Genomic DNA, 21,814 nt, shown 5'->3' on the forward strand with positions numbered 1-21,814 from the left:
AACAACAGGGGCGCTCTCTCGCCTCGGGCGAAGGTTTTCGCCTCCCTTCCCGAAAAAACAGGAAGAAAAGAACGACACGAATTTCCTAATTTATTCATTAACTTTGTCCCTTATTCCTCATCTTCCCTTGTACCTCTTTTGACTTTTGAAAGGGGCTGGAATTCCTTCGACAAAAAATCACCCGGTCTCTGTGTCCAAGTTGAGTGGGAGGTCTTCCATGAAGTACAGAGGGTGGAAAGATTCTTGGTTGGTTTCGTGAATTACCTCTCCGCCTCCAGTGTAGTTTGGGCTTCCGACCGGCTTCTGTGTCCGTTGTTTACAGTTACTTGTGTCACCGCGTTTCGGCCCCCACGTGTTCTTTTGGCAGCGTAAGAGTCCGATGTAAGAAGAATACTTACAGTTAAGCGTCCACTGCGTTATAGTTTTTTTGGGTGTTTTTTTAGCGTTAAAGGTATAGCATAGGTAAACAAGTGCTAATTAGGTAGCTGGATCTGGTAAAATGAGATCAGCTAAAGCGGCAGTTTAGAAAATCTAATGCATTGAAGTAACTTGGCAATCGGTTGTCAGGATTAATATGATACGTCTCGGAATTGTTGGTGGGTTGAATGAATATAGGACGTTGCTGTGGATGATGTTTTATTAACTTTATGAATTTAAACGCGAATATAACGTTATTATCCCTCTTTAATATGGAGTCGTCTTTGGATTTCATTTACCCTAATGTATATTTCAATTAGAAGGATATAAATGTGCAGAGGGCCTCATGAAAAGTTTAAAAGAATTGCCTTGTGCGAAAGACCCCAAAACTTCTGCGTTATTTCTTAAAGATAACATGCTCGGAATGATAAGTTATCTTTTAGCGTTGTGGAAGAATTTTCCGTTTTGATTTAAGGAAGAGGCTCAATTTCGCAAAGCAGGCTTTGTTCTAATGTGAAATGCAATGATTTTATTTTTGTTTTCCTCAACTCGTAAATCCTGGGACATTTTCTCTCCCGGAATCTTTTATCGCTTTCACTTATAATGAAGGAAAAGCGCTATTTCGTCAAGTTGCTAAATCGTATCCATCTTTAATTAGAATGGAGAATGAAAGGGAGATATCCAAGGAAAAAATGTCTGCGTAACCTAAAAATGTCTATTTCGCTCGAATGATTCCTTTGCACCTACCATTTATTTCTCATCGTAGATGATTACTCTCATTCTTCACTGTGTAGCGTAGTTTGGTTTCGTCATTTCAGTTCAAACACGTTAAAATTAATATTATTCATCATTAGTTATATCCCATAATGAGTATTATTATGAACTTCATGTATAGTGAGCGTATTCTTGTCAGTTGTTTCAGAATATTGGAATTTAAGAATGAGTAAGTTACGTCGCTGAGCTCGTAGAAATAAAACATTCTGCTTTGAAAAATTTCATGTTACCTCCGGGTTGGTCCTCCGGGTTGAGGTACTTATTTCCACACGTATATGCATCGAAACCCTGGAGAGAGCATGATGAACATTCATCGCTAGGAAGTTCGATGGAAAGTACTGCTAATAGTCAGTATGTTATCTTTTTAATAACTGTAGTACCGTCTAGCCTTGTAAAACCTTGTGGATTTTGATAGCCGGACCAGGTATCGCAGCTGCATCTTTTTGTTACAAACTGTTCCTTGAAGATTATAAACGTTTGTTTATTTACATTTATTCTATTCATCGTGCTATGCGTTCTACTTTGTTATCATTCTATTTTTTTGGAGTTAGGTATTCGGCATTCAAGCTGTTTGATACCAGCGGGCAGACACGTTCTAGAATTTACTGACTGGCTCCCTTGCCGTCATACACTTTAATATTTTCACTTCAAATATTTTCGGAAACTCTTCATTTCATTTTCAGTAATTTTATCTTTTTTTTTCTACTTCCTTGTCATCCTTCGTTGTACTGTCTACGTCAACATTCCCGTATTTTAAGTTTCCATTACCGCCAGAAACGGAAGGCGATAGTCTATTTTTACGTTTTGGAACGAAAGTTGCAAAAGGAAGCCAAGGCAAAGAATGGAAACTTCTCGACTGCACTCGCAAAATATATCATCACCAAGAACGTTGGTATAAGGCGGGATATTTTCTTAGCACTCTTGCGATTCGTACCGGGACCCCCCACGTGGTAAGTCATCGCTCTGGCTGCCACTGTTATCTTCTTCTCTTCCGTCGGACACCCGCAGGTCAATGCTAAGAAGTTGTTGTGGTGGTATTACCATTAGCTTGCATCTTACGTTTTAAATAGCATTTGGACCAGTATTTCTATCTATAGTGGACCGGTCCCGCATCCTGAAAGACCCGGCCTGCCTGTGGGCCCTGGCGTAGGGAGTCAATCCTCACGGTTGCCTCACTTCCTGGAACCGGCCCTCACGAGTTTTCCCCCATCCCAAAACGGTGGGCGTACGCCAGGCACGCGCTCCACGGATATCGCCTATCGACAAGGCTGCTTCTGTGGGATGTTTTTGGCTGAAGGGGGAGGTGTATACACCCTTGGGAGGGGGAGGAAGAGAGGGGGTTCACTAGCTTGAAATGGGTGTCGACGGGGGGGTCCCTTGTCTCTGTGCCGCCTCTTCACATTCGACCCTTCCCTTTGAATGCTCACAGATCCGTAAAAAACGGGCCGGAGTGAGAGTGGCAGGGGGAAAGGGTCGGCGTGAAGCCTTTTGTGTGCCCACTCCCTTGTCCCCTTTCCTTGAGTTGCTGCCTCCTCCTACATTAGACCATCCAGCTGAACATATTTCAGTCCTGGGAGGGGTTGGGTCACCAAAGACTGGTCCCCCAGGCTGATATTTCCTGTTGCGCGCTGGTCCAGCTATACACGTTTCCCTAATCGATTTTCCTTTGCAAAACTGCGCGGTTCATAATGCTGAAATTTTAGCCTACCACTTGCAGCGGCTAGTATGCTTAATCACTGTTTTCATTTGGTCGTTTTTAATCCTACTGTTATATAAGGCAGATATAAGCCTACACTAATCCTATTGTTTTACGTCGTTTAAAATAATCTATTTGCACATTAGGCACGTCATAGATGTAAGTTTCAGCAGCATGGTATATTATTCTTGTTGCCGTTATGTTCTTAAATTATAATGCAGTGTTTACATACTGGAAACTGTTTTTATAATTTTTGATATTTCTAATACGAAATTCTAAATGATTTGACTCGACAGTTAGATGAAGCTTATGAGTGCTTGTTGTTATTTGCTTCTTGGACAGTGGGAGAAAATAAATTCACTGGAATGATTATGGCTATCAGAAGTCTGTGGGATATCGCTACAAGGAAGTTAGATGACGGTTGAATATGAAATGTTTATTACTTCCATAGGAGTCGCCTGGAAATTTGCTCTGAAACTGGAATTTCGTAGAAGCTAGTTGCCTCGAAATGCAGCTGTCATGCTACAACAATAATGTATACCTGATTTGCGAGTTAATGCTCGCAAATTCATTTGTATGCTTTATTTTATCTCCTAGCTCCATGCTCTTTTTGTCACGCTGTTATTTTGCTCGCCTGTTTCCGGCCAAATATGTCTTCGGCTATTCAGAATGCCATTAGTTTCGTTGCTATAGAGGACTGAAAAAGCCTGTTGCACAATTGAATTCTTTTAAATCTTTGATTGTAAATCGCTTCTTCTTATATCAAAACAGTGTTTCCTCTCTACTCGTTGGGTTAATCGAAGCCTATTCACTGTAGTAGAGGTCAATTTTCGCTTTGTTCAACTTACAAATTGTTACTTTTGTATACTGCAACACTGTTCCTCTATTAGTAATTATTGTTCTCATATTTCTGATATGAATAACAGTTTGATATTACGTGGTTGGTATTTTAGTATTTGGTAGTCAGCATCGGCAAAGTCATTTTCAATTAACATAAACACTTTACGTCATGGTGATGAGAATGGATGCGTGTCTTTTCGTCAACAATTGTTTTTTCTATGGGTGAGTGCGCTTTCTCGACTCGCGTTTGAAAAGGAAGTATGATGGGTGAATCCAGCCTTTGACAGCAGCTCCCTTTATTTTGTCAGACAGAAGATCGTTGCCTTAGAACGCAAAGCATACGCTGTATTCACCTCCCAGTAAGAAATAGGCTCAATATCCTCGTACGAAGAAGGTGGCGTCCTTCGCTACTGTGTCTCGAGGCAGAACGCTCGATTTAGGTCACAGAACGTGATCAAATGTGTTTGTCTCGTGAATGCGAGTTATAGAACATAGGTTGTAGAGTTGCGTCTCCAGCCCAACTCCAGGTGATAATGCGGCCAATATTATATGGCTTGGATATTTATTATGTATAGTTGACAAGCTGGCGCGTTTTGGTTGATTAACTCAATGTTTTATACACATCTATCTGTTGTATACATACGGGATATAAGGTGTGAAAATGTAGTAATTAGGGATGTGAATCTCATTTGCACCTAATTGCTAAAGTTGTGTATATGCCGTGCATGTGGAAGTGATTGGGGACGGGGTAGTGCCAAAGCGGGGAAGGTTTGAGTTTAGATTTATAATAAAATATAACAACTAAAGTTATGCAACGTATTCCAAATTTATGCTTATGAATCTACAAAAATACCCGTCATGATTTACGGAGAAATATTGTTGTACCAATTTTTATAGTTAATTGTATAAGCTTAACGGATCTACGCTTGAATATTGTAAAATGTCATTTTACACAGATAGGTTGATGTGATTATTTTATTCAGCTATGTTTTTGTAATTATTTAGTTTTTCTGTAATCGCTCCCATTAGTATTCGGTAATTGTAATTTTTAATAATTTTTTTTAGCATTTATCTTGTCTAGGTCTTTAGTATGCAATTTGCGGTGACGTCCTTAATTTTATCGAAGATAGACAGATACTCAATGAAGGGACTCTCTTGTATCCTTGGGAAAAATTCTTATTTGAAAAGCATGCCATACCGAATCATAGATTATCATAATTTTTGCAGATAATTGTGGAAAACTTCACCAATTACGTTCGAGACAGATTTATGTTGTCAGTCCTGCCGACACAGAATCATCAGGGTTGCGATGATAATGTTATGTATGTAACCAAGCTGTAAGTATAATGCAAGTGCTAATTTTCCAACTGCCAACCAAAATACTACGTCAATCATCGCTGTATATTTGATATATCCTTTAATTTTGTAAATATTTTTCGAAGTCCAGCGAGGAATCTGCTGTTTGTGGCATTCATTTTACAATTAATTGCTATTGTACCCGGTCGTGGTGCCAGTATTAGTTTTTCCGTGTCGCTGTATGTTATAGCTGAAGAAAGTTCGCAATTAAGGATGGGAACATGACATTGGTTTGCGAACTTTTCATTTTCTACCAGAGATAGCACTGTGAAGGGATAAAATAAAATTTTTCCTACCTTAATTTTTTTCAATCGCGAAGTTGATCGTTGAGTGTTCTAATTAACCCAGTCAAATACTTTGCTCTCTTATATTACCTGTTAGCGTATTTATCTGCAAAACGATAATGGAACTCTGACAGGAGGTGAAAAAGTCTTTTCGCTCACTTTATGGTGCAGAACAAACACGGATCCACTGGCTTATACCAGCATAAATTCCTTCGTGGTTTTATCCAACCATTGATGCTAATACGTTTCCGCTTGATTACGCAAGCCGTTGCTTCGTGACTGGATAATTTATTGGCGGTGTTCTTTCTTCACGAGTGATAAAATGTATTCTTCTTGTTATAGTTCCATATCCAATCTTCGACATTTGAGCTAGAGGTTCACTGATGACTATTCAGAGAAATAAGTAATGATTAGGAACCAATTTTTACATATTTCTTAATTTATTACGAATACTATTTGTAGTGGTTCTGCCATCCTAATCACCTATCGTTAAAGTCTTTTTGCGAACCAAAGTATTCGTTCTAATTATACGCCGATTTCATAGGTTCTTTTTTACTTTTTCCCGTGTTGTATTTATGTTGCAGTTACTTAAATCTCATCCATATAATTTTTTATTTCATTTATTTATTTTGTTGGCTTTTATGTGGAAGAAATTCATTTTCGGCGTTACACATATTGATATTTCGGTGTATGAATCCGTAATGCTCTTCTGCTATTTTTTCCTTCGATTTATTGTTGTAGATCGCATTCTATGAACACGACAAGAAAACGGTCTAAATAAGGTAAAGATTTTATTTTGGCTTGCGAGAATTAGCGCATAGCTGGTGAGATTGATGGTACTGGTAAGCTTAAGAATGGGTGATTGGCGATACTATCGCCCTCTGGATGACTTGCCTAATGGCTGAATTTATGGCCTTGACAGTCCATGTATTTCGATTTCTATTCATTATCTGAGTTTGAAAGGTTGGTCATTTAAGCCGCAATTCTATTGAGCTGTCCAGAAGGATAAGTTTTTCACTTTTCCCGAGATTGGATATTATTTTTTAAGATTTGACTGTTCATTCCAGGAATACGCAGTGTGATCGTTGCTCACTGATATTTATTTTTATTTCCAGATACAAAATAGCTCTCTCATGTCTGATTTTCTCGTATTTTCTCGTGAAAATCATAAAAAAATACGATGCGTATTGATAGGTATGATGGATGTGTCCTTGACATGAATGATTTTGAGTTTCCAAGTGAGGGTCTCTTAGTTTAGAGTTTCGATAGTCATTCCAGGTGAAACGTTTTCATCGTTTTGCTTGAATAGGAAAATGGTCGTTCTAGGTTATTCTTTCCCTTTCATTTTTTTACGCTGTGGCAAATACGAGTCGGCTCAAATGAGTATTTTTGTTCGTGGAATATATAAAGTCAATGCCTTCACGGAGATCTACTTCTGCTACGATTATCAATTCAAATAGTCAGCCTTATTTTATCTCGTTTTATTTTCGCTATCACTTTCTCAGGTGGCATGCCGTAATTACTCCAGAGTCGAATTAAGATTAAAGTATGCATATTTGTTAATTTTATTTTGATGGCGACTTCTCCGGCGAGGTAAATATCGGCTTAAGTGCTATTTACACCAAACTGACATTTTCGAAAGTAGTATCAGGAAAGATACATCCCATCATCGCATTTACATATCCTTATGTCTCAGCGTTCATATCACTTTAACTAAAAAAGAGATACAGTAAATAATTTTAGCTTTGGTATGAGGCTTGACCTACTTAACTCTAAAGAAAAAGGTTTTTAAAACTTATCAATTTTATTTGCTTAGTAAATCTTTGTTAAAAGTATTTTGTCGTAAAATTTGTTTTTTTTTTTTACCGGAGGTTGTTTGAAACAACGTGTTTTTTAGATGATTGTGGGGGTGATTGATCGGGGTGGATTCCTATATTTTTGAGTATTGGGAACTGAATTTCATGTATCAGATCCGATCCTCGGTCTTAGGTTTCTACGTTATTACGTGTTTTTAAGATGGCATATTGTCTCATGGCATTAAAGTAATTGCGCGTTTCAAAGACTTATATGAAGCGTATAGTTATCTCCACCAATCCGTTTTAATTATAAATTTATTATAATTAGCCTATCATAAAAAAATAATTCTTTCGTTGCTCCAAATTTTGGAATTACTGTGTTTTTAACTTAAAAATTATCACTAATCAAATGAATTTTTCAATTGGGAAGGTATAAATTATTTTTATCTACCTAGTTCCACGTTATACTCGTTAAACACTGGCTTTTAAAAATACTTTCATTGAATAATGTGACTTCAGGTCTTCTTAGGTGACCAAAGCCCTCTCTGGTTGCTTTTACTAACAAATAGTGGACAGCATTATTCTAATGCGATAGAAGAGGTGTCGCGAAATTAATTTCGGTATTTAGGCTGTCATGATAACCTGACGGTGTCGTAAATGTTCTTCCCCATTTTATTTCAGGATTACATCGGTGAATTCTTTCGAAACGGTGGCCTGCGGAATCAATAATTAAAATAACATGGCCCTTTAAATTAGCCTTTTTTTGCTGCCATGTTCACTTGTTTTTCGAAATTTATTTCTCTGGGTGTGGGGGGTTGCTCTATTCCCTCGTCTCTGGTGGAGAGGACAGCGACAGAATGCAAATGCGGGGGCATCACGGTCATTTTATAATTTTTTGTTTGGAGCCAGAGATTAAAGGGGAAAAAACAGTCCACCGTATAACTATCGGAATCGGTTTGGCTCTAGATGTGGTCCATAGAAAAACTAAAAAAAAGTAGGAAAATGACGGTTGAGGTAGGAAGAAAAAGTAATATCCTAGATCGAGCGCTTTGGGTCAATAGATTGGGTATGACTCCGGGAAACTGTTTGAATTCATCCATATCCACGCAGTCCACAGGTAACATTTGTGGAGGTGAATAGCGTGCGGTAAATTTGCACTGAAGTAAGGGTTGATGTGTGTGGAGCAACAACTAGTATGATGTTCCCTAGTTAACAAGTATTGACAAGTATTGACCGCGGGCTCGAGTCTCGCCTTAGAAGTACCCTTATTCAGGGCAAGGGTGATTCTCATCGCGCTCAGTCAGTTGTTTAATACCCCAACGTAAAGGCCGTAATAAATCGTTTATTGAGTATGGGAAATAAATATTGTTGGTGGAGTTATTTGGTTTACAGTCCAGTGTAGCATTGGCTAACATTGGCGTTGCGAAGGGATAATATGTCTGAACTCGGAATGGCTTGATGCCATTATCATTGGTAAACCGTTCTTGATTTGGTTAAACGCAGCTCTTCAAGTAGCTCTCTCATCGGATAACCTTTAATTTATCTGCTTATTCTAAATTGCTGTCCAATTACGTCTGAAATGTTGGTGTTTGCCGACATCATCATTTCCATTTCTATCCCGGTCAAAAGTCATTCACAATTTATGTTGAACTAACAAGATATGAGCGGTATGTAAATAATTGATACAATTATACGGAGTAGTATATTATGATCTTGGAAAATTTTAATCAAAAGTTGCAAAATTTTTCAAATCCCCTCAAAAATAAGTTTTAAACGATTTTCGCCCGGAAGCTATCAAATTTCATGGCTCGTCGATTCCTATTCGCGTCTATGACAACAGGATATATTATTCTTTCGAGACTCCATACCCACGGTACGATTTCTGTTTACTATTTTTCTCTCTAAGGACCAAGAGAGTTCAGCTTTATAGAATTTTTCCCATGAACCCCAGAGCGTCGTCTTAAATTATGTTCGGGAATATTGCGCCGGCCGACGAATTGGAAGGGACTGCCCTCGATGATATGTATTTATTTTTTTCCGGTCTCAGTTGTAACCTTGGCGGGTTTCCTACACATGAACGACGTCACTGCCGCAACTCAACGCGACGGGTTCAGTTGCCAAATATCATGTGGCTTCTTTTTGACCGCCTTCCTGCTTAGTTCGCCCAGACCCAGTCCACGATCCCGTGTTTTGTTCGGCCTTAGATCTGGAGGTGCGTTTCTGTCACGCTGTCGCTCACTGCATCAAACAGGAGGAATAAACTGAAAGATACCTCGCGCGAGGGTATGGGTCAAGAGAGCGGGCGTGGGAGATGAAAACATACAGACGGAATGTTTGACTATTGACCCGACTAACTAGGGATGGGCCATAAAGAACGGAACTAACAAAACGAAATATTCATTGAAATGAACCGGTTTGAAAATGGACTATGTTATTTCACGACATTTTCATGAAATGATATTGTCACCGCTGCACTTAATTGCACATGAATAGACTTCAAAACTTGAACTCTTTTAATTTTTGTACTTTACTATGCTACAAGTTATATGGATTCATAATGACACAGAGAAAATATGTTCGATGTTTTAGTTGGAAGTATATTCATATGATAAAAATAAATAGTGAGTGGGAAGGGGAAAGAAAACTGATAGTATATTACAGAGTATGATGACCTAAAGAAGTTCTTAATCTCAATTTGAGAAAAAGTTTCTTTTAATCTTGGAAAGAAAAATTTAGGCCGACAATATGTTTTAATAGGTCTAATATTACGTTGTTTAGAGCTATTATACCGTATCGAGGCATTTTAAAGAAATCTTTAGACCAAGTAAAACATGTGTGGTAGTTCTAACTACAATTTTCTCTCCCTGTATTCGTGTCAGCTATTGATAGTGTAAGAGTAACTAGAGGGGCATACATCTTGAAATGTGAAAGATAAGTTAGTCGTAATATGATTTGAAATATCTCTCTGCGTTATATTAATTTTTAACGCTCATAATACGATGGGGTAGTTACTGATAATTCCGCTTCTCATTCAGTTTTATTGATAAAATTTTCACGCTCGTGTTTGGTGGTAGAGATCAGTAGGTGTACTAGTCAGTGATTATTATGTACCTATTGCACGAAACAGGACGAAGGGCTATAAAAGGAAAAATGCAAATATTTTAGTGAGGAAACTAGATATTCCTCGGAATAATATAATTGTTGTTTTGTAACAATGGGTTTTCTTATATACCTCTGTGTAAAATTGGTCCTGGGGGTAGAAATTGTAATAAATACTTAAAATTCCGCGTAATTATTTATTTTGAATTTCTGAGCCGATAATTTCTCTCTGTCCCTCATGGTGTGTGCTTGAAATCTTCTGCTTGCTTTAAATTGGATGATGAAACTTTAAATCGTGATTAAGATCTCAATATCTTTCCTTGCTAACTTTGTATTTTGCTGTCTTTGGGGGATAAGAATTGTGGTTGAACCCGCATGTTTACTCCGAGGCTTCTTGAAATATCTATTCTATTTCCTTCTCGTCAGTGATGACTCCGAGGGTAGCGTGGTGTTTATAAAAAAAGTGGCTGTGGTGTTGTTGGGTCTTCTTGGACTCTTTTCTTTCTTCGTTTCCCCACTCCCCCTCTACACACTCTTTCTCTCACTTGTCTCTCGTTCCCCTCCTCTCGCTCCACTAAGCCTGTCACACCCCTACACCAACCTCTCACCCTCAAACCCTTATCTCGCCTACCCCTTTCTCTCACCCCTTCATTTCAGCTGATGCGGCACATTTTTCCAACGTCGTCGGCCTTCTTCCATGCCCCTTTCTTGCGCATAGTATACACTGGAATTGTGGCGTTCACGAACGAGTCGTCCAAATGAAGATCCATGGGCATTAAGCGAATGGGTTTAATCACAGTTTTCATTTCAATATCAATCATTTCTCTTCAGATTATAAAACCGATTCAGATTGCAGAAGCTCTTAAATGGCCCAAATTATTTTGAAATTTGAATGTGTCGCTACGAGTTTCATTAATGGAGTTTTATGTTTCGAACAATTCGTTGCATACCTATCTATAGGTAATTATGAGCCCTATTGTGATTAAAAAAAATAGTGTGAAATATTTTCCAGTCAGATTCAAGTGCTGTTTTGCTGAAAATAACTAAAAAATTTCACGCCTGGCGAATGGCTGGTTATTTAAAATGGCGAAGATTTAAATTTCAGCCATCAATTCTCCCCTTTCTAGTGTAGCTTTTATAAGGTCAGTCGAAAATTCATCAGATTATTATCCTCGTAATGTTTGTAATTCTACGCCTTCGCGTATCAACACACAAATCGTTTATTTATCACTTCGCTGGAGAGTTGAAAACTATTATTCATTTGGCCCATGAAACGCTCATTTGGAACGTTTCATTTATAAACGGCGAAATTCGGGTATACATTACCCCTCGTTCAATGCCTCAAAAGTTTTCGAGGAGGGTTTTCAGTGAAAAGAATACGCTTTTCACCGCGTGAAAACCCTAAGCTTCCAACCGCGTGAAAACTCTACCTTCTTCCCACCACACATAGGTACACGTTGGCGTATCGCATTCCCTCACTTTCCCGCGTTACTGCTTTGTTTCTTTTTTGTACTTATCATTCGTTCCCCAGCACCCCATAAATCGCAGCTTTGCTGTCTATTTCGCGTGTTAGTTTTTCGGTTTTCGTGGAAAGGCTGTAAGATTACTAGAGTTGCGATTTTTTAAAGGTTTCCTTCTCCTTTTTTTTTTAATGGCGAAGTCTGGGGTGAGGGTTACGGCTAGTGGGGGTCCAAATTTTATCTGCGCAAGTGGTTTTGCGGTTGGTTAGTGGGAGTTGGTGATGACGTTTTGTATTTTTTTTGTGGGTTTCCGTGTCCTCCCCCCTCTTCACCCAACGTGCGACAGACCTCCTTACGTATATTGTCACCCCTCTCGTCACTCGCGATCTTAAGCTGTTCAGTCAATTACGTCCACTATGGCCGCTTTTTTACCGGGTAGTTGGTTGTTGCAGAAAGTCAATCATTGAATTTCCCCATTTCAATTATTTATAAAAAAAACTACTTCGTTTTTTACTATGTTAGTGTGAGAAATATTTCACTTTTACCAGACCGCTCTATACTCACCGTTTTACATGCATTTTATTAGTTTTTTATCATATGTATACGCATTACCAGGATACAAGATACCTTATGACACATTTGATTTATCAATATATTCTTTATTTGACCTACATTAAAAATAAAATATTTTTTGAAAAAGGATCTTTTAACAAATTCGTTACCGTGCATGCTTCGAATTTTACCCAACTTTCGCTACAGGCCTCAGAAAACTACCTGATAGTTTTGGAACTTAGTCCGCAATGGACGAAGGAAGAAGGCAATTTCTTGATACATTCGTTTTGTTACAGATATGAGAAGAAAAAGCCGCAATAGAGAAATGAATATGAAGTATCAAGCCGGAAGCAGCTCTCGTGGGGAAACTAGAAAGTTCCGATATCATACCCCGTACTTCGCGAAATGTGTTTTCATCGTGCGTGTTTGCCTAAGGAATGTTTTACCGTGTCATTCCCTGCGATTCTATTTTCAATAAAAAAACTTATTGTAGTGATTCCTATGGCGATTTACCGATTAAATCTATTCTTCATTCAGAGTGAGCGGCTTGAGACCACCAGATTTGCAAGTATTACTAGGAAAAATATAATAAAAGCCTATTGATAGCGTCACTTTTTTCACAGTTTGTTTTCTTTCGTAGTTATTTGTTTTCTTCATAGTAAAAACATTGCAAAAATATGTTATTTATTTTCAAGCTTGTGCTTAATTTTCATGCTGTTTCCTTCCATCTTACTACTGATGTACCAGTTACTCCGAATTGGCGAATTCTGTGTTAATATTCAGACACTCTTAGTTTCTGGTCTTAACAAAATTGCATTGACACCAGTTTAGATTTTGCTGCCTTGCTCATGACTCGAGACGTTAACTGTAAAGAAGAGATATGGCCATATTTCTTGCAGTTATCTCTGTTTATTCCCGCTGTAAACTACACTAGTAGCTACCCCTTGATTCTCTTACTGTATATGTCCTAGAAAACGGATGGTAACTGGAATTTGGTTCCTATCGTTGTAAGATTAGCTCGCCCTGCCGTAGAATTGATCATCATACCTGCGAAAGGAAAACTTTATACGGACGACTGCGTTTCACGGTTAATAAAACCTCGGGCACTCAAATAACTATGGACAACCATGCATAACTTCTCAGTTACCCAATGAAGATTATCTGGACATGTTGCTGACGCACAAAACCAGTAAATGATAGCATCTTCTTATATGAATCTATCCGCTATTTTAATTGTACTTCAGCAGGGGAATCAATTTCGCAAGCTTGAATCCGTATCAAGTCTTGTTGATTTACTTGGTGGTGGTTAATTGAGCACGCCTATTTAAGATTTATCTTTCAGTTCTGTATTAATGATTGTATGCTATTTAATTCGACGTACACTTGAGTAAATTCTCTTCTTAAAGTGAAATGCAATTTAGAATGTCTAGTATTGTATCAAGTATGCAATATTTGTGTGGATTCGCGTAATGAATAGCTTCAGAAATCGAATGATCGACGTTAGGATCTATTTAGTGTATTGTCCTCATTTGGGATAGAATTTGAGTATTTTAGTACCCGTAAGTATCGGTTTTGGATTTATATTGTTTTGAACCTCTTGGGATTTTATTGATACATTATATGTGTGTGATAACTTGTTTTTGTCGACAAAGGCTACCGTGCTGATGGTAGCAGTGCGAACGATTGTGCCCTTCCCAGCCATAGGCGACTTTCATCCATCAATTTCGGTCCATAGTGGTCAAGGACGAGTGTTATTACTATTGGATTGGTTTTGGGTATTATTTTATGACGGCTATACAGCCGTGGAGGAACGTTTGGCCAAAGGAGAATTTTAGAGGCAGTGGAATTTTGTTGCCCCGTGGAAGCTCCGAAGCTGGATAGAAAGGACTGGGGGAGCGTGGGTGCGAGAAGTGAAGTATGTCAAGCATTTCAACCCGAAGGAACAATGTGAAGGAATATTAGTATTTATAGCCTTACCACGTTTTTCTCCCTGGGTAATGAAAAAACTTTTCTCTCCTCCTTGCGATTTATTTACACCCGATCGATTTCTGCGCCTGTCTTGCGTCATGTTAGAGGTAAAAATACTGCACTCCATCTTGGGTGTCCTTCATTTATTGGTTTTTCTGTTCGAATTGAGGCAGAGAAGAGGGAGGGATGGAAGAGAGATATGGGCAGAGAATGCTTGCAGTAGTGCTGAAGATGCGGGAAAATCCATACTCGAAACCGTGGCAGAATAAGTTTTTTTTTACAATTTTTTCGCGATTGTAATATGTATTAGTAAATATCTTTTTTCTCTTCGCTTCCAAATTACAAAAATTCCTAGTAGCGTGCACTATAAATTCTGGTTCGCGAAACAATCGCCTAAAAATGTTTAATTGAATATAACCGTGATACTCCAAACAACGGCCTGAGGGCCAAATACGACTCAAGGTGTATCAAGTCGCATGCACCTTTCAAAATCTTGAAAAACTTATTATCGTGAAAACAGTTTAAGGATGCAATATCTGAATAACAATTTGAGTAAATTTTGTTGTCGTTTATATGATGATCATGGCGTTAGCTCATTGTTGACGTCATATAAAAAATCAGGAATCTTGGCTTTTTGGCACTTCGGAAACAATTTCACCATTCCCACTCCTACAGGTGTCCATATCTATAATTATGTGTTATCAAATAGTAATAAAATTAAATAATATCATATAAGTAACATAGTGAAAGCACTTGTCTTTTCCCACACTTATTAATTTTAACCGACCCAGGTTTCGGCACAGTAAACCAAACTGAAATGCCACCTAATTACACCACCTAATCGTAAAAAGTATATGAAAAAGAACGTTTACGTTTTGATAATATTTTTATTTGGACCTCAAGCTCCCGAACTGCGTTTCGATAGTTAATGCGGTCTTCGGGCTATAAAGCGTCGTACTAGAGCATGTGCTTTTCTACAAATAGGTGCAGGATCGATGGAAAGGTATTTCAGCGGCTTCACTAGGGGGCGCCCAAAGCGTTTGTTCGTATAGGGACGGGCCGTTGGAGATCTTATTACGCGACCCTGCCGCGTTGAACCTCCTCTCTCCGCGCGTCCGATGCTCCGTTCGATTTGATTCGTTTTCGAGAGTGCGTAAAATAAATTCGTCTGCGGCGGCGCGGCAAGGCGAGTGCCTTGAGCCTCGGGGGCCATTAAAGACACGGTGCGTCGCTCTCCCCGGGTGGGAAGTTTCCCTTCGGCTCAAAACGCTGGTAATCAAACGGAACGACGGCCATTTGGACTCGACGCTGCGCCGCGATCGTTTGATTACGCGCAGTTGAACGGCGGGAAATTTCCCTACGCGCCCTCGGCTCTTATGGGGAGCGCGTTGGAGCGAGCCCTTCGTCGCCGTGAGTTTTTATCTTCCGATCTGGGTCTCAGGGTAGTCTCCACTTGTAATCGCTCCCATTACCATCGTCTGGTCATCTATCCAACGTAATCCTCCTCCTACTGTCCGTTTTACTTGCATTAATTCCACCTTAAACCTTTCGTGTCGTATCTCTCTCGCTCAGTACTGGCAGGAATCTCTATCATATTGCGTTACCCTCGTCTGATTTCTTGAGTCCTTTTCGCCTGGCTGGGCGGGGGTCTTATATATTCTTAACATTGGTGATGATTTTGAACTTGTTTTGTTTTTTTTTTAGGACTAGAGGAACCGTTTAAAAAGTGTAATTGTTAATGAAGAGTAACTGTTTATTTTTTTACAACAGGGTTGGCATCTCAGCCGATGTTTTTATCAAAAGTTTCGGTTGACTTTTAATATCTATCACTGCAAAATTACAGGTTATGTTATCGATGTTCGCAATGGCTCGTAATTAATGTTAATGAGGGAGAGCCTTTGAATAACGCTTTATATTTATTAATGATTCTTTTAAACAATATTTATATGCTGTTAGTACATAGTTGTCCATCTTTTCAATTGACTGCCGCACAACTAATGTTGAAATTTCGACGTATATATTTCGGATTGTATTTCAACCATCACCCATTATTTTATATATTTAAGAAGGATTTTCTGTTGACTCGGAAGGAGGATTGGCGGACTAACGTTATAGGAGAGATATTACAGCCAATTTATATTTATAGTTTGCACCCGCATCAATAAATATTGGAAAAACAAAAAAATACGGGCCCAGGGTTGACCGCCATATCCCCATTCTTGGGTACTTTACTGAGGTTTAGATAGGCATTGAAGGGAATGGAGGAGCTCTCTGTCTGTATTTGCCTGTTTTTGGATGCGATGGAGGCTTTCACTTTCCGGGTGAGTCAACTGCCCTCCTGATGAGTAAATATTAGGACAATGATGAATTGGTAAAGGTTACAAGAGCATCGCGTATTTGTATTCCAATGGGAGGACGGAGCACTGACCTCAAATGTCCTCCTAGAAGCACACCAGTAGGAATAGGAATCCCTTTGGAAATACTCATTCACAACCGGAAGTTGAACGAGGGTCCCTTGGGTGGCGGACTACAGTACGTGTGTACCCACTCCGCTAGGTTGCTCAATTCCTCGCTCATTTGTTCTGAGTAAGACGCGGGCCACTTTCCTGGAAAACCTGGAAATTCAGGGAAAGTCAGAAGTTCTGGGATAGTGACAAAAAGTCAGGATAATTTGTACTGCTGCGAAATTCGACGGATAATATTTTTCCTCATTTCCCTTTGCTTATGCGTGTATTCGAGATTCGAAAATTCGATTCCAAATACGTCATCCGGAAGGTGCTCCATAAATGTTAAAATGCATATTAATGATATAGTTATTAATTAATTTGTTTTTAGGATAACATTTCAATGCTCTTAATCATATTTTGTCATGTATACTGATAAATATCTGGTAAGGTGTGTGCAATGAAACTGTCTGGAAAATTACGAATATAGCGTGGAAGATTCAGTGAAAACCACCCAGATGTTTGAGTTGCCTCCCTGAATGACCATTGGAGGCCACAAATGCCATTCCGCTCCGAATCAGAGAAGAAATCGTTTTTTCGTTGGACGTTTGGAATAGAGAAATTTTTGATATTGGTACGTGCTTTTATTTATCGTTCATTGAGTGAATCAACTAGAAAGCTGGTTGGGACGGATGAAGGTAGAACTTTAGTCATGTGCATGTTAGATTCCCTTTTATTTCATCATTAGGGGGCAAGGGTCACCTCTTACCACGAGAATGTACAAAACCATCCTCCGGAATTGAATCTGGGAGAGCAAGATAATTAGCCCAACGCTGTACCCATAAGACCCTATCGTGTGCGCGGTGGGAGACTACCGTTAAATCCGAATTTCTTTTTCCTGAATGATTACATTTAAATCCAGGAAGCTGTCATTTTTGGAATGTAGTTCTAGTTCACCTTTGACATTTTCACCCCTGGTGTTCTCCTTGTTATATCTTCCTCTTTGTCCTAATATTTACATATTAGGAGGGCAGTTGACGTTCGTAGAAAGTGAAAGCCTTATCGCATTAAATATTTGTTTTAGGCAAATCTCTATCGTGGGAAGGGTGGTCGGGGGTATGTTTTGCGCAAATGACGGCTCGGACATGAGAGATGTTGCAATTGCATGAGAGGACAAATTAGAATTACGTAGAGGAATGTTACGGATATTCCTCGGTGTTGTTTCCCATGATAATTGTACGAATAACAGTTACATTTTAATCTGTTTTCTCTTTAATCATCCGGCTGATTCGCATGGGGATGTAAATATTCTTAACGTAATACTGCCGGTGATTATATTTTCAATGGGTTTCTGAGGAAGGGTATTGGTGACATCACCTATATTTTAACGTCCTTTTTGTTCTGTATTTCCTCATAAACATTTGTTTTGTGCACATCCTGTGTGCGTTTTGTTTGTGAACCCATTAAAATGACTAACCTTGAATGTGGCTGTTTGTGTGTCGTTAGAAGCATGGTTTAATTCAGTGGCGTAGCCACGGGGGATTTTCCGGGTTAAAACCCCCCTTTTAAGAGGCGCCGAAAACGAATAAGATGGCCTCAATAAATAAATAAAAGCTTTACTTTAATAAATACTTGTACAAAATAACAGTGTTTGAGTCCTGTAAATCTCGTTTTCAACATCAAAAATCGCCGAACCCAGGGGATTATACATACAACCCGGAGGGGCCCCGAAATCTCCGGTAAACCCCCACATTTCAAAATCCTGGCTACTGCACTGTGATTTATATGACGTTATGCTTATTCATGGTTGCTTTGACCGTTGTATATGGCATAATAAAGTATATAAATGCTCTTTTACGTTAGAGTTTTTGCATTTTTCTTGTGTAAATGTTTTGAACAGAATTTTCTTGCTGAACTGTAACCTCACATATGGTACATCCCGTACCATTCAGTGAAACTTCGAAAGATAAAAGAGATTTAGCGATCGTGTGACAAGTAAAAATAATCAGCATTGGATAATTAACCTCCCGAAAGTGGGCCGGTCTATTTACATCGAACCTGGTGGCGATTTTAATCTTCTGATATAAACGGGCGTGGCCGTCATACCCAAGCGACTCACATAAATTCATTCAACTAAAAGAAAGGCGATGCAAAATGAGGTCACATTTCTGAGTGGCATTTATTCAGGCGTGAAGGAGGAGAACAGAACACATGGAGTAAGAAAAAATGAAGACTACGCCCACATTTGGCATGAAATTCCCCTCTAAAGAGGCAGATATGGGATCTTCCACTACTTCGCATTTCCTCATCACAAATATTGTTCAGGGAGAAGGACGTGGTACCTATCTTTTGTTTTCAATTGCAAGTCGCTTCGCTTATCCCTAGCTCTGTGCTGATCGCTAATTATTTCTAGATATCTTCCACAGAGGAGACTTCCTGCCGCTTGAATCGACGAGTCTGCAAAAACATGTTTTATAATTAGAAAGAAGTTCTCAAAGTTTGTTTTAAATATAACGTTTTGCCATCCTTTAAGATCTTTTGAATAACCTTTTGTGCATTAGTTACCTCAGTATAGTATGCTGGTTAGGAGATTGCTATGTCTACTTATAGTTTTTTTTTCGATTTTTTATTTAATTACGTCTATCACATTTCAGTGCGCACGAGGCCCTGGTGTGTGCTGTCCATCCTATGCAATGCGTTGGGCATCTACTGAATGGAAAAAAAATATATAATGGCCTGCGCATAGTAACGTATAAGTGGTCAAAATAAAGGTAGTATTGATTGAGAAAATCGCCTTGAAGACAAAATTTCCCCTTTCAGTGTCAGAAAAATGCTTGGCGTCTATTGTTCGAGGCAAGAAACATGCTTTTTCTTAGAGATAGTGCTAATCGAATTTTCCAGTAAGGAAAAAATTATCGTTAAAAACAATATTCACCTACGGGAATTTATGTAACTTGCGTTGATAGCTTCTTGACGAGACACTCTTCTGTTCTCAAATATGTCGTGTTACTTGAAGTGCTACTGATTAGATTTTGGACTGGAAAATAGGGGTAGTAAAACTTGATCGCTGACTGCGTAAAGCCAAACGTTCGGCATGAAACGAAATCAAGACAAGGGCTTTCGAAAATTCGAAACATTTACTAAATAAAATATAATTCCGAAACGACGACAGGAGGATGTAGTCGGTTAAACTATCGACTTAAAAAATAAAATTATGCCTGGACAATTATAAAAAAAAACTTAGGTCATTGGATTAATTTGTCCTGACAGCTTAGCTTAAACTTTTGAGGTTATGAAAATGAATTTACGTAAGTTTGTTGTGTGCAAAATATTAAATGTTTGGGCGTTTTGTCATCCCCCTAGTTACGTCGCCCGGGTTACCCGGCCCTTTACATGAAGGAAGGGGAGGTTACCGTTATGCTTTTTAAGTACTCCATTGAAACTTACTTCAATCGGTAGAATACTTTGAGAATAATTTGCGATGTCGATCATTTCATACCCAAGCCCCAGAATTTCCCAGAGAAGGTCAGGTCAGGGGAACGCGTGAGAGATGGATAAAGGAAGATGATCAGGGGTGGTGGACGAAGGTAGCGCGGAAATTATAAAACCAGCGTCGCGAGGGACGTCGGGAAACCGCCGGCGCTAACGGTGCGAAAACGAGATGAAGATGGGCGACTGATGAGTGGGCGGGACTCTAGTGCAAGGGAAAGAGGCGATAATCAAACTCCACCCTCGCACACACCACAGCGGCGATGGGAGAAGAATGGTGCGCGGCGAGGGGGCGCTATTTACCTCAGCGGCAACAAGGTCGGTAAAAGCCAGGTCGTGTCACGCACTTGACCAATGTAATCCGCCATCTTGATTCTCAAGCGCGGCGGGAATTCAAATTTTACATGCATTTAAATGGGAGACATAGGTAAAAGGAAACACGGTTTTCTCACAACGTAATCGATGCAGGGAAATGAAATTTTTTTTATAAATAGTTAATAAAATGAAAATTTATGATATGTCTGTATTTTGAGTCTATGGTCCACGGTTCGACTCTAGAAAAATTGTCAACTCACGGGAAAAATAAATTTCGCACTGCAGCGCTCTGGATGCATGGGTTGTAAGGCACCATGTCTTACTCCCTTATTTAGGAAGTCTGGTACATGAAATTTTCCATGGTCATAGATAATTATAATATACTTGCGAACATGGGCAGGTTTTGACACTGAAGACCTCGGTTCGACTCCAGAAAAATTGTCAACTCACGGGAAAAATAAATTTCGCACTGCAGCACTCGGGATGCATGGGTTGTAAGGCACCATGTCTTACTTCCTTATTTAGGAAGTCTGGTACATAAAATTTTCCATGGTCATAGATAATTATAATATACTTGCGAACACGGGCAGTTTTTGACACTGAAGACCTCGGTTCGACTCTAGAAAAATTGTCAACTCACGGGAAAAATAAATTTCACACTGCAGCGCTCTGGATGCATGGGTTTTAAGGCACCATGTCTTACTTCCTTATTTTGGAAGTCTGGTACATAAAATTTTCCATGGTCATAGATAATTATAATATACTTGCGAACACGGGTAGTTTTTGACACTGAAGACCTCGGTTCGACTCTAGAAAAATTGTCAACCCACGCGACAAAAATTTTCTTACTTCAGCGCTCCGGGTGCATAGGTACAAGGAACCATGTTTTATTCCTTTATTTATGAAATTAGATTCATGAAATCTCCCAAGGTCATAGGAAATTATAGTATACTTGATAATACGGGCGGTTTTTAGTCTGACGACCTCGGTTCGACTCTGGAAAAATTTACAAGCCAAGCGAAAAAAACATTCGTTCTACAGCGCTCCGTGTGAATAGGTACAAGGAACCATGTCTCACTTCCTTAATTAGGAAGTCCGGTGCATGGAATTTCCACGGTCATAGTTAATTACATTATACTAGATAATAAGGGCGGTTTTTGACCCTGAAGATCTCGGTTCAACTCTGAAAAAATCCCCAACCCACACAACAAAAATTGTCTTCAGCGATCCGGGTGAATAGGTACAAGGAACCATGTTTCATTCCTTCATTTATGAAGTTAGATTCATAAAATCTCCCAAGGTTATAGGAAATTATAGCATACCT

At 39.1% G+C, this 21,814-nt stretch overlaps 1 long non-coding RNA gene across 1 annotated transcript in view; it reads left to right on the forward strand.

The window, feature by feature from the left end:
* Positions 1 to 21,814, forward strand: part of LOC124166897 — a 422,752-nt gene that overhangs the window by 17,713 nt on the left and 383,225 nt on the right. The window lies entirely within an intron of this gene.

The sequence above is a fragment of the Ischnura elegans genome, chromosome 10 (assembly GCF_921293095.1).
Source record: "Ischnura elegans chromosome 10, ioIscEleg1.1, whole genome shotgun sequence".
Taxonomy (NCBI): Eukaryota; Metazoa; Arthropoda; class Insecta; order Odonata; family Coenagrionidae; genus Ischnura; species Ischnura elegans.